This window comes from Myxine glutinosa, unplaced genomic scaffold (assembly GCF_964187855.1).
Source record: "Myxine glutinosa unplaced genomic scaffold, kmMyxGlut1.1 SCAFFOLD_153, whole genome shotgun sequence".
In the NCBI taxonomy this organism is placed as follows: domain Eukaryota; kingdom Metazoa; phylum Chordata; class Myxini; order Myxiniformes; family Myxinidae; genus Myxine; species Myxine glutinosa.
Window position 1 is genome coordinate 596,052 of NW_027616365.1, and position 14,577 is coordinate 610,628.

Here is a 14,577-nt window from a genome sequence, read left to right on the forward strand (position 1 = left end):
GTTAAATGTAGAGGGAACTACACCTACGTGCCACACTAAAGGTAAAAGTTAATAGGCCCGGGACGTGCCTAAGAGGAGGAGGGTGCAGTGTTGTGGATAGGAGAATTGTGTTTTTGTTTTGTTGTTGTTGTAAAGTATCACCCTCCTTCCTCCATTTGTTGTGTATAAAGGTCAAAGGTCGTTCCGTAGTTATTCCATACACCACACATAGCCAATCATAGATTTCCTCCTTGTTCGGTAGTTATCTCCTTATTATGTGTATTAGATTAAGGCTGTGTCTTTCATTAATTAACACTCCATTGCACCGAAGTGGAATAAGGTAGATTCCCTGCACATCCCCCTTTCATCAATTGCCAACTGCACTGGGCGGTTTGCTGCATTCTGCCGCTGCTGTGGGGTGGTGGTTTTTCGCTGCAAGACTCCATTAGCCACGAGGTCATCTCGGAGCGGGGGGTGGGAGGAGTCAGCCCAGCGCCGGGAACAAGGCGTGGCCTTGCCAACGCCTCCTCTGGGGGCGGGATCGGTGGGCCCTCGCGGCCAATCAGGGCCGAGGCGAGCTCGCCGATGGGCGTGACCTGGAGGCCGGCGGCTTCATCGCCCCAGGGGCAATAAAAGCACATGCGGAAGCCTTTGGGGGTGAGCTCAGACAGGGAGAGAGAGAGACGCAGCAGAAGCAGTACCACGCAGCTTTGACTCCACCAGGCAGCTTTGACTCCACCAGGCAGCTTTGACTCCACCAGGCAGCTTTGACTCCACCAGGCAGCTTTGACTCCACCAGGAAGCTTTGACTCCACCAGGCAGCGTTGGCTCCACCAGGCAGCTTCGACCCGTTACCCCACGGGAACCAGGATCGGTGGCATCGGTGGCCGTCGAGGTCCAGCCCGGCGTCCCTTGCGGGATCAAGCCCGAACCATCTGCCCCAGCTGAACCTTCCTCTCTCCTTCCAGTCCTTCAGTCCTGCCATTCCATCCTTCTGTGTACCATCCTTCTGGCGCAAAAGTTCTGGCATTCCATCCTTCTATCGCAAAAGTTCATGGGGTTCTTCAATATTTTCAAGCTCATCAACACGGAGAGGCCAAGATAAACCCACTTCTTCTGTAAACTTCTTTCTCAGACACCTTGCAACATTGTTTAGTAACTGTTCATCATTTATTCCCCAAGAATAAATGGCTGCTTCAATGTAACTTCCACCAGCAGATGCATCATAGACAATTGTGCTCTGGTTCTTGTGGAAACGATCATGGAAACCAATGTTGTCTTTGAATTCATTTTGAAGCATGTGTTTTATTGTGCTGGTTTTCATCACAGTTTCAAAACCAAAGTTTGCACTCATTTGGTTATAATCAACCAGAAGACCCTGTAATGTTCTTGGCTCATTCATCTCCAGCACAACTGTACGGACATGCCTAAAAAACATCTGTCTAACCTCTGTAAGTCGCACGTTCTGTAAGTGCATTCGGTCACCAGATGAATCAGAATGTTTGTAGTGAGGCTTCACATACTTCATCCAGCAGGAACGATGATAGCATATTTCTGACGCAAAGGGATCAGGGGTAGAATCTATGACAGTTAAAATTCTTTCTCTCATCTGGTCATCTTCCAAGTGTATTGTATGTGACTTGAAGGTGTTCCACGCATTCAACTGTTGGATAATACATAATGTTTTGGAATTTTTCAAGTCTTCTGGTTTCATACACCAAATGCACAGATTCTTTTCATGAAGGAGACCTGTGCTACGTGAAGATCGTCCAGCTTGCTGCTGGTCTTTTGCATGCGTTTCTTGTGTGTCCACTGTTTGTTGTTTCTGTTCTTGATCTCTTTTTCTTAATGCTTGTTGAAGTCCACGTTGAGCTGCCAATGCAGTCCTGCATGCCTTATGAAAATAGACACCATTCGGTCCTGCATCCCAATTGACTGAATCATAAACAGTTCCAAATTTATGCAACCCTTTCCAATCTTGTGCTTTGCCCTTCATGCGTTCCCATGCTTCAGGAGAAATGTTGCTTTTATCTTCATCGCAATGTTCATTACACAAATTACATAGTCCAGATATTTCCTCTCGTTTTCTTTTTCTGTTTGGTTGAGGCTTCAGTACTGGTGTTGACTTTGGTGCTGACATTGTTCCCAGAAGATCTAAAATATAAAAATACAGAGCAGATGTTAGTCTTGATCCTATGGGGATCATAATCATATTTACTTTACATCAATACACAGAAGAAATGTTTGTAAAAATTACTAGTATGTGGACGTCATGAAACAGAACAAATGACTACCAGATATTCACAGCCCATCATCATCATTTACCTATGCACTTTATATGGTACACAATATTATACATGTGCTCTAAAGAAAAATGATACACATAATTAAAAATCATCATTTTGTTTTAAAAATAGAGTGTTTCAATTGTTCGTGACGTTTCGGTGACAAACATTTAATAATTTCTTATCCATGGGTTTGGGAAAAAATTGATGTTTTTGGCTAATTTATGTTAACCTTTTGCCAGCCATTTTGAAATTTCAAGGTTATGGCAACCACCTTTACTTTTAAAAGTTGCTTATTTGAATTTGCCATGTCAGAAAACATATTATTAGACACTAAAATCATTAGAATCGGACAATGTTAACTGTGTTGGTGAATTTGACCGCCAGTCAAAAGTGCGTTGACCTTTCGACGTTTTTGACCATAGCGCCCTCATTTAAGGTCGGAGGTATAACAAACTATACATTTCTGGAATCCTCATGACTAGACGAGTAATTTGATATGCATATCGACACGATTGGAATATATTAGAATTTTGACCCCTGTTTGACCTTTGTTGACCCTTCACGGAAATGCCTGACATTTTCAAGGGGGCAGCCCAAGTCAAAATTGTTCGGTATTCATCAGGGAACACAAAAACACTTTCAAACCTTTGTTCCCAGAATTTGGTCACGGGACCTACAGGCTGGTCTCCTACTATGATGTTCTTTCTGGACAGCAAAGGTTTCCTCCTGGCACACCTCCCATGCAGATCAAATTTGTGCAGCCTCTTTATAATGGTAGACTCGTGGACTTTGACATCAACAGTGGCAAGAGCTACCTGTAGGTCCCCTGATGACATTCTGGGGTTCTTAGAGACTTCTTTCAGCATCTTGCGGTCTGCTCTCGGGCTGAACTTGCTGGGGCGGCCTGGCCTGAACAAGTTGGCAGTTGTTTGGAATCTTCTCCACTTGTAGATGATCTTCCGGACAGTCGAATAATTGATTTAAATTTGTTTGGAGATCTTTTTAAATCCCTTCCCAGACTCGTAGGCATCCATAACCTTCTTTCTGAAGGCCTCAGAGAGCTCTTTTGATCTAGGCATGGTGACGCCACACACTTCAACAACAAAGAGCAAACCAAACTAAATGTCTGAGGTTTAAATAAGACACGTTCCTCCAAGATCCTCTCTAACGATGTTCTAATCATTTGCACCTGAGCCGGTGCACCTGATTCTAATTTTATGTATTTGAAGTAGTGATAAATGTAGGGGTGTACTTACTTTTTCCACATGAGAAATTAGCATTTTTGTTTATTTAAATTATACAACAGACTACAAAATGTAAATGCTTCATGATATTTGTTATATTATATCACCTTTATCTGTCAATATTGTTGAAATGAAGATCTAATAGCTGTATGTTGAAATATGTTGAAAAAGTCAAACTTTACATGGGGTGTATTTACTTTTTCATGTGACTGTAGACTTGCAGTTGGGAGTATAATCAAACCAAATCCATGGGAAGTTCTTTAACCTGAAATTGAACAATTACGAGCTCAACGTTTCGGTTAACGACATGTGACAAGCCACATGCATCCACTAACCTTTCTCAAGAGTGATAAAAATTATCTCAAATCCACCTATATACCCAAAAGTGGGGGTGTGCAAAACTGGACAGCCAATCAACGCGTGTATCATGTCGCCCAAGAATTCTGACCTTGCCAAATCAAAAAAAAAAAACATTCACACATTTAAGGATCAAACAAAACAATCATGTAGCCCCATTGGATTGCAACCCAAATGTTCTGATAAGATCAGAGAATAATCGGTCACTTTCATTAAAATCAAACACAATTCGGGATTATCCGTGTGCGTAAGATTAATGTAATAAATAAGTTTGCACTGTGACAGGGAGGGGAAGCCTGGGGGTAAAGATTGTCCTGATAGAAAAGCTGGGTTATGTGTTATGTGGAATCCCCAATCAAATTCAGGGAGTCCCTGGTTAGTTTGTGCAAGAGTGGTCCAAACGCTAACGACAAGTCCACCACCTCCTGCATGATGAATGTGACTGTTTCTTCTGCGTGCTTAGCCTCCAGAATCCATCTTCTGGTCCTGTTCTCTGGGTTGAACCCAAAATGCTAACCCTATCCCACAGGGGTGTGTCCCCTGCCTTGAGACCATGTTTGGCAATGGCAGACTTGTTGGGATAATTGCATTCAAAGGCCTTGCATTGTTCAGCAATACACGAGCCTGAGGTCCTCCCCATCTCTCACACATATTCAGCTTCACAACCACAGGGTAGGGTATGCGGTTCGCTCCTATCTACTTTCTTAACAACCTTCTTGAGGAGGGTCAGTCATTTAAAGTCATGGGTCTCACTATCAGCTATGATCCTTTTTGGGCAAACCACAATTTAAATTGGGCCTCCAAAGCCAGCCTCGAACTGGACATCCTCCATCATACAAAGTCCTTCCTTGGCACACCTGAATTCTTGTCCACCTACAAGGCTTTCATCTGGAGCTTGGATTACTGCTCTCCCCTCTGGGTCCCCCCCTGCCTCACATCTTGCTCAGCTTGATGCTGCGGAAACCATGTCCTTCAAGATCATTGGAATCTCTGATGCTGAAGCTGAGTCAATGGGCTTATCACTTTGCCATCGCAGACATTTCGGTGGTTTCTATTTTCTACCGCCTCCTTTATGGTCTTGCGCCCTCTTCTCTGTCCGTGCTTCCCCCTCCCCTCCCAAGCATCTGTGGTATTGTCGAGGAAGTGGTGTGAGACTCAAGACTCCAATGATGTCACAGGTTTACGAAAGATCACAACTTTATTAACTGGTAGTTCACTTCATTCCAATACCAAATAATACCGTTTAACTCAATGGACCAGGTAACTCTATCCGCATAGTCCCTCTTTCGTGGCTGCAGCACCGTACTCCTGGTACGCGTTCATTCCGTCGGGCAGGGCTTCTGAGGATGAGTGCCCTTTGACTCAATGTCTCTTCTGTTTATATGGGCAAACTTCAGTTAATCCTCTGTGCGCTGAAATCGTAATCCCTTCTCCGCAGCAATGTTACTCGGTCGCCTCACTGGCACCAGCTCGCTCCCCTCCTGCTGCGAGTTCCATTTACCAAACAATAGGGGGGTGCTCCAGCCTGGGGCTGTGACCAGGTCGACAAGAGATTACCATGTTTGTGCACATTCCTGACATTCATTTACGAAATCGTCTATCTGCTTCGTTACCAGTCCCAATCAATGAGTTACCAGTCCCAATCAATGAGTTACATTTCCACAATTCCCTCATCTTTTTGTTTTTGTTTATATTAACCATTAATCTAAACATCAATATAAGTAAACAATCAATCACTGCAAGTAAACATCAATACAAGTATAAGTAAATAATCAATCACTGCAAGTAAACATCATTATAAGTACTAGGGCATGCCCGTACTATATATATATCTAAAAGTATATCCCCCCCCTCTATTTACATGTAATGGTTTGGTCCAAAGCGAACGGCTTGCGAGTACGGTGACAATCCCCCCCCTCTATTTACATGAAATGGTTTGGTCCAAAGCGAACGGCTTGCGAGTACGGTGACAATCCCCCCCCCCTCTATTTACATGAAATGGTTTGGTCCAAAGCGAACGGCTTGCGAGTACGGTGACAATCCCCCCCCTCTATTTACATGAAATGGTTTGGTCCAAAGCTAACGGCTTGCGGAGTTTGGTAAAGAAATCGCCATCGCGTGCACAAACACGCAGGAAAGCGAATGAATCGCAAATTAGTTTTAATTAGTTTTAAAACATAGTTTAACGCCTGAGCGAGTTTAACGCAATCGCATCGCAAAGCGAAAGAATCGCAAATTAGTTTTAATTAGTTTTAAAACATAGTTTAACGCCAACATAGCGCCAACATAGTTTGCCGACGGGAAATAAATGAATACACTCTCAAATGTGCCATCCGAGGCAGAGTCTGTTCGCCACGTTCGGCACACGTGATAGCTCGCTGCTCTCTGATTGGTTGAATCGTTTTTTGGACATAGCTCGGTAACTACTTCTGCGATTAATTTAAAACCTTGAAAAGGCACATCCTCGGGTCCCCAGCAATATACCTGGCAAGTTTCAAGTATATCGGACCGGTAGTTGTCGAGAAACAGCGGTCACAGACAAACATACATACAAACATACATACATACAAACATACACACAGAGATTAGTGGAATTATAGATAGATAAGTAAATAATCAATATCTACAAGTAAATATCAATACACGTATTCAAACCATAACTTTGGTAATCAAATTCCCTTAGGCATACACCGTCATCCTGCAAGAATCACAAAACATTTCGTTGGTCATTGACTCCTTCCATATTGTTCAATCTATTGCATTTGCATCACAAATATATTTTCAAAACAACACTTCACCATCACCAAGATACAACAATTTCACTTCATTTTCAAGTTTTGTAAAGCATCTGCACCATCTGGCAAAAACGTTTGCCTCCACACAAATGTTGACTTTGTTTGAAAGGAAGGGCTGATCACTTGTGTTTGAATCCAGGTATGAAACATTTTCTCCTAATGTCTTCATAGCACCTGCACTACTTCGTGTAGGATTTCGCTGTTGTGGTAACATTGCGGGGTCATAGACTGACCCTGCTCTCCATGTAGCATTCTTGCCACTTTTTGCTGTAAACCATAGTAATTCCTGAACAAGGCCTTCACCCAGTTGTAGTCGACTTGCCTCCCCCCTCATTGTGAGTGGGCAGCAAGTATTGGTGTGACGTTGATTGGCCAGCAAGATGTGGAACAGGGATGCCGGATGCATCCACAATGATGTTGGGACCATGGTGTTCAGTTCATCCATGGTCCATACCAGGAGTGGCCCGCAGAATCGTGCACAGCTGTTGTGAAAAGGCACAGCCATTGGTTTGCAGCTCCATGCTGGCTCCCTGGAAGTTGGTGAAGTAATAACATATGTCCCCGCATTTCACAGAGGTTGCAGGTAAGGTGTCGTTGTCCTGCAACTTCTGATGTGATGAATGTTGCAAGCCTTCGAACAAGAGTAAGTGATCGCCTTTCTTTCATATGTTGCAGTGTGATCCAGGCAAATGGTCACATAAATTTCCTTGGTGAAGGTAAGCATCCATCTCCAAGTTACATGGGAGAATGTCTTCATCATTCTTTGAGAAAGAGGGTGTATGCCACGTTTAACTTCATTTTTTTAGCCACAAATTTTCTTTCTCGAACTTCTTCCCAATTCCGTTAGCACCCCCTTCAAATGTGATCTCGTCTTATCCTTATGCTCAGTCACATCTGAATCTGCTTTCCACACACACTGACTCAGATAGGGTACATCTTACCATGAAATCAGCATAATCATGTATATCTTCCGACAGTTTCACATTCAACAATTTGTTGTTTTTCCTTAACACAAAAAAGTTATATTCATTTATATGCGTCACACAAATAATATTCAATCAGGTATGTATTTTACTACTAAACTAAGAATAGCATCCACAATTGCTTTCAGGTTAATATAGTTCAAAAATTAACTCATGCAGGTATTTTAGCACTACTCTAAGAAAATAAATTGTATAGGATTACAATCACAAACGGGAATATCTAATTCCCAACAACAATTTTCCCAAACCAACAAATTAAGCATAATGTATTATTACCATAATTCCTATCCACTTTTTCTTTTCCCTTTTTTTTTTTTTTTTTCTAACAGTGTGTCACTCGTGGTGATATGAGTTCACTGATATTGTAATTGACACAACTCATAACATTGTCGTTATGCCATTATCTTAATTCTACTGTATTCATTTGCAACATCACTTGATTTAATCTTTTAATCTCAGTATTTATGTTGCCATAAAAGTCTTCCTTTTCTGGTTCCACATTTCTTTCCTCATTTGTCACTTCATGCGTTATCATCGTGTTGTTGGTTGCCTTATTCAGACACACCATCACTAAGGCTTTCAAGCAAGCCACCACTAAAACAATTGCCAATATAACTACTAAACCAACAAACAAGTCTGCTACTCCTTGTATATATTCATACCTATGACATAATTATATGTCGATGACATTCAACATTATATACCAAACTAACAAGCTTCCTAAAAGGTAAATAAAGAAAATCCCTTAATATGTAACATAAATCAGATTATTTGTCTTACCCTGATCCCCCTATCTCCCGGGGTTGAACTCAATCCCCTGATCATGAGTGTAGTTGTGATACATTTTTCACTCATGTTGTATTAATATCAGCAGGTAATTGTATGTCATGTAGGCAAATAAATGTCACTATCCCAAGTAGGAATATAGTGGGGCGGCTTAGCCCAAATATTCAAAAGAATTGTGCATTTTGTGAAACAAGCACCAAATTTGGCACAAATGTACATTAATATGTTGCGAACATTTTCAGATATTGGGCCACTTGAAATTCCGTAATTTTTTTTTTCAAATTTTTTCAAATTTCGTAATTTCAAATTTTTCGGGTGACACCGTCACAATATCGGTCTTCGAGGCCGGCCGATAGGCAAAGTGTGACCGGAAGGGACGAGGTTCTCCTGACCATGTGGCCCTCGATCTGGGAAGCGAGAGGCGTTCCATTAGTGGACGCGCCCCTCACGCCCGACTTTTGGGCGGCCCCGGCAGGCCGTTTGTTTTGACGTTCCGTGACAGGCCCCGCACCCCCACCTCCGGGCCGACCGGAAGCTTGTGCTGAGTACATCATACCTGAACAACTCAGTGAGGCAGAACACAGCAGTGCACACCAGGGTGACCCCTTCAGTGCATAAACCAATTAACCTGTCCACTGCAGGGCATATAGAAATGAAGTTATTTTCTGCATATAATAATAATATAAGTTCAGTTCTACATAACAATTTCTGTTATCACCACTACCACTACAACTACCACTACTACAAGCTTTGTCTGGAATTTTGTGGACTAACAGACATACAGACAAGCTGGGATCAAAACATTACCTCCTTCCACCATTGAGTGTAGAGGTAAACATCATGGAAATTATATCATGCCCTAGATTTAATTCATGCTTACCCGTGTATTTGCTTCACTGGTTCACAAGGTTTTTTGCATACATGTAATTCAGACTCTCGTCTTCATTGCTGACCACACAATGTTCGCAACATATTAATGTACATTTGTGCCAAATTTGGTGCTTGTATCACAAAATGCACAATTCTTTTGAATATTTGGGCTAAGCCGCCCCACTATATCGGCCGGCCTCGAAGACCGAAATTGTGACGGTGTTACCCGAAAAATTTGAAATTACGAAATTTGAAAAATTTGAAAAAAAAAATTACGGAATTTCAAGTGGCCCAATATCTGAAAATGTTCGCAACATATTAATGTACATTTGTGCCAAATTTGGTGCTTGTATCACAAAATGCACAACAGGTTTGCTATGCTGCTACACTAATATCACATGTTGAAAATGTAATGTTTATCAATGCAAGGGGTGTTAAAATGTAATTCAAATGACTGTAAATCACGACTATCATTTATCTGCCACTGAATGTTCTGCTGGGCTGCTAGGTGCAGCCTCATTTTCTGTGGGATCGTCCACCTTAGCCCCATGTGCTTGTTTGCAATGAGGGGCATGAATCCAACTTTCTATTTTGGGTCCATATTTTTTCCTATTCTTATCAATCTCCTATGGTTTATCATTTCGTTCGAAGATACCGCAACCAAAGGTTTTAACCAAAGCCCTACCAAACTATTTCCAATTTGAACAAAAAATGCCAGTGAAACAATGATTCGAAGAATTAACTTCAAGGGGTCAATAAATTTATTCTATAGCCAGATCTAATTTTCCCATCCAATAGTTTGCCTTGCCACATGTCATATTATAACACTTTAATAAACCTTCGAAAAATGTTTCCCATCTCAACAAATTTCCTTTTTACAAATAGCCATGTGTAACTTACGTATTTAACTACAATTTCCTCTCAATTTGTTTGGCCTAACTGGCCGCAAAGTGGCTGCCAGCATGCAGTACCGTTTTTTATCTACCAAGGAAGTGCTCGTCCACACAAGACCTCTACCAAAATGTTGTTTGTAAAAACAAATCTGGGATTTCCGATTACATGGATGCACTCTCAGGACATTTTCAGGCTGCTGTTAACAATCCACTATGATAAATTAATTCCTTTACCCACAATCAAATAATTAGTACAAATTGAGGATATTATCCATCTGACATTCATTTATAGATTCATTATGTTGGATCTAATATATATATATATATTTTTTTTCCCAATAATTTCGCACTGGTGTAAGGAAGAGCAATAGCTCTCATAAGTCTTAGTAATATCGTAGTTAATTTACCCAGCATCGAAGAATTTATTTACTATCCATTCTCATCTGTTAACCAGTGACTTTGTTTGAACTCCAGAACTCAAAACTCACAATAGTTCAAACCAGCAAAATTTCCTTTACTATTTTCCCATATCATCTATGCCTTATACACATCCATACATACAGCCCAATTTATATTCTGATAAAATTCAAGTTTATATCTATCTATAATTCCAGTAATCTCTGTGTGTGTGTGTGTGTCTGTGTGTGTGTATGCGACCGCTGTTTCTCGACAACTACCGGTCCGATATACTTGAAACTTGCCAGGTATATTGCTGGGGACCTGAGGATGTGCCTTTTCAAGGTTTTAAATTAATCGGAGAAGTAGTTACCGAGCTATGGCGATTTCTTTACCAAACTCCGCGAGCCGTTCGCTTTGGACCAAACCATTGCATGTAAATAGCGGGGGGGGGGGGGGGGGGGGAGGATTGTCACCGTACTCGCAAGCCGTTCGCTTTTCACCAAACCATTTCATGTAAATAGAGGGGGGGGGGGAGGATTGTCACCGTACTCGCAAGCCGTTCGCTTTTCACCAAACCATTTCATGTAAATAGAGGGGGGGGATTGTCACCGTACTCGCAAGCCGTCCGCTTTGGCTTTGCGAATGGACCAAACCATTTCATGTAAATAGAGGGGGGGGGGGGATATAATTTTAGATATATATATAGTACGGGCATGCCCTAGTATATATAAAATCCGTGAGCAGAGTACTCTGGGAATTCAGTGTAAGACCTCTCCAAAATTTGGCTAATTTTGTACTACCACATTTTTTTATGAAGCTCATATCCATAAATAGCTTTGATTCTCATATAAATTCTATCACAATGGAATCCCAAGATTACTTCCAATTTTTTACTATTAATGAATAGCTGCTCATAACTCAGCAAATCAAATCTTTATTCTCCATCTCCCTTGACAAAAGTGATAATTTTCATAATCAAATTATATTTCTATTTTTTTTATTTTATGAATTCTCTCGATATGCGATCCCATCCCCATGGAACTATCTATTTTTCAGACAAGGCACACTGTCGGTGTCAACAATCTTGTAAGATTGATACACAAAAACAAAAACACTGACACACAAAATACCCACACACACATGCATTATGCGTATTTGTTTGCGTTGGAACCCTTATTTACAGATCCGGATGGGTGTCAACTTTATTTCAATTTCTCAAAATTTGTCCTTCAATTTTATAAGCGCTAATACACAAATGGACCAAAAAGTTTATTCTTAGAAAACCCCTATGACGTCACATTGACATTACCCTTTCAGTTCCCACAATAATTTATCCAAATTTGACTACCCACCCATTTGTATGTCAGTCGACCACTGACCTATCAATCGTGTGGAACAATAGTCCGAAATTCCCACCTGATCATGATGTGACTCTTGTCACTTGGTTTGCCAAAAAAATTGCAAAGCAATTGTTCCAAACTTTGTAAATTTAAAATTTTGTGCCCAACATAAAAGATCCAATTTCGGCATTTGATCAATTAATTATCAATTTGCTTACAAGCAAAAGAAAAATGAATAATTCTTGCTCCGAAAACTTTTCAGACCCAAGAATCATCGACAGTTATTCATGTTTGTCCAGTAATCTAATTTGTTGAGGCCAATCGTCATTTGGGATTTGTCGCAATGAAGGCCTAATCATTGTCTGAGGTATCGGTCAGCACTGGTACCCTTGATCTTGGTTTACCCTATGAACTTGTCTTCCTTTTGGTATACGGACATCCGCTTTTCCAATGTCCCATCCGTCCACACTTGAAACACCGGTTTCTGTCGTTGCCTGGTCTGTGCACCTGTGAGTAGTGTAATAATGTTGCTTCTGGGACACCTCCGTTTAACATGGGAAATCCCTATCTAATGTCATTTACCCCCTTGTCTTTTTCAAAAATCATAAACACCTCTATTTCTCCCACCCTCATCTTTATGAACCTTTTGTCTGTAGTACCTATCCTTAATGTTGTTCATTAGACCACTCAAACACTACAAATATTTGTTTTCTCTTATAGACCTATCATCCTTCTTCTACATATCATCTGGCAGATTAATCTTTGACCCATTCACTTCCATATTAATTCTTTCCCTCCCTCATTGCCCCTAAAGACCTCTATTTCTCTCACCCTGTTCTTTACGAACCTTCTAACCTTTTGACATGCTATCCTTATTCATTAGACCACTTAAACACCTGTGATCCTTCTGACCTTATGGACCTTTTAACCTTTTACTCTTAATATCATCTGGTGAATATAACCCACTCAAACAACGACCCTACAAATATTTGTTTATGCGTGGGAAATAATTTAATTCTCTTGCCACTCTCTTCACCATCTAATATATTAACAAAAAATATGTTTGAGTTTGGTTCTTTATTAAGATATTTTAACTGAGCTAAGATAAAATGGTAAACCTCCCTCAATGTTCTTGTTTGAGCGCCTCCAGTGCCACACACTTTTTGGTAGGCTCTGCCCACCTTTTGTTAAGCTCCGTCCACTTTTTGGAAAAGCCCCGCCCACTTTTTGGTAAGCCACGCCCACCTTTTACTAAGCCCCGCCCACTTTTTGTTAAGCCACGCCCACTTTTTGCTATACCCCGCCCACTTTTGCTAAGCTCCGCCCACTTTTGCTAAGTCCCACCCACTTTATAAACTCTTCAGCATTGTATCATTTCCAGGTAATACATAACATCATTTTCAGGGAATTTCCATCACATCATTTCCAGTTAAGACACGCCCAGGGAATTTCCACAGGAAATGACACACACCCAGCCCTTCTTATAAAAGGCACCGACCACACAGGCTTTTTCAAACACGCTTTCTGCTTCACTTGAGAATGGACTCCTATGCCGAAATGGAATGGGATAACTTTGCTATTCCTTGGAGTCCTACTACCTGTGTAGCGCTCAACCTTCAGATTGATGAACTGGACTCGAACCTCTTGTCGATGGAGGAAATTGTATCTGAGCTACGAAATGAAAATTCTACTTTTAACACAACTTGGGATAAAGTTATTTTTTTGTTTGAAGATCTTTTGAACAACCAAGACCCACAGAACGAGTTCTACCTTGATGACCCAGCCAAAGAGTTATACCTTGGAGATCCACAAAATCCTGAAAAAGAGTTCTACCATGATGATACTTATTGTGAGTTATCAAAACAAAACCCACTGAACGAGTTCTACCTTGATGACCCAGCCAAAGAGTTATACCTTGGAGACTCACTAAATTTGGGAAAAACAAATTATGAGGTCTGCCTAGATGGTTCTAACTGTGGAGCCTACCTTGGAGACTCACTAAATTTGGGAAAAACAAATTATGAGGTTTGCCTAGATGGTTCTAACTGTGGAGCCTACCTTGGAGACTCACTAAATTTGGGAAAAACAAATTATGAGGTCTGCCTAGATGGTTCTAACTGTGGAGCCTACCTTGGAGACTCACTAAATTTGGGAAAAACAAATTATGAGGTTTGCCTAGATGGTTCTAACTGTGGAGCCTACCTTGGAGACTCACTAAATTTGGGAAAAACAAATTATGAGGTTTGCCTAGATGGTTCTAACTGTGGAGCCTACCTTGGAGACTCACTAAATTTGGGAAAAACAAATTATGAGGTCTGCCTAGATGGTTCTAACTGTGGAGCCTACCTTGGAGACTCACTAAATTTGGGAAAAACAAATTATGAGGTTTGCCTAGATGGTTCTAACTGTGGAGCCTACCTTGGAGACTCACTAAATTTGGGAAAAACTAATTATGAGGTCTGCCTAGATGGTTCTAACTGTGGAGCCTACCTTGGAGACTCACTAAATTTCATAAAATTAGGAAAAGAGTTTTACCTTGGAGACTTTGAAAACTGGTTTCGTTTTGGAGACTCGGAATGGGGGTTTTGTTTTGATGACTCGGAATGTGATACCTATCTTGGAGGCTCAACAGGAATGTGGTTA

General features: G+C 41.1%; 1 pseudogene across 1 annotated transcript in view; it reads left to right on the forward strand.

Annotated features, from left to right (window-relative positions):
• Positions 1-2,619: 2,619 nt before the first annotated feature.
• The window catches only part of LOC137433709 (spectrin beta chain, non-erythrocytic 1-like), a 57,831-nt pseudogene continuing 45,873 nt past the window's right edge, over positions 2,620-14,577 (forward strand). The window contains exon 1 of the transcript XR_013621472.1: positions 2,620-2,634. The product of XR_013621472.1 is annotated as a spectrin beta chain, non-erythrocytic 1-like (transcript). The remainder of the gene's footprint in view (positions 2,635-14,577) is intronic.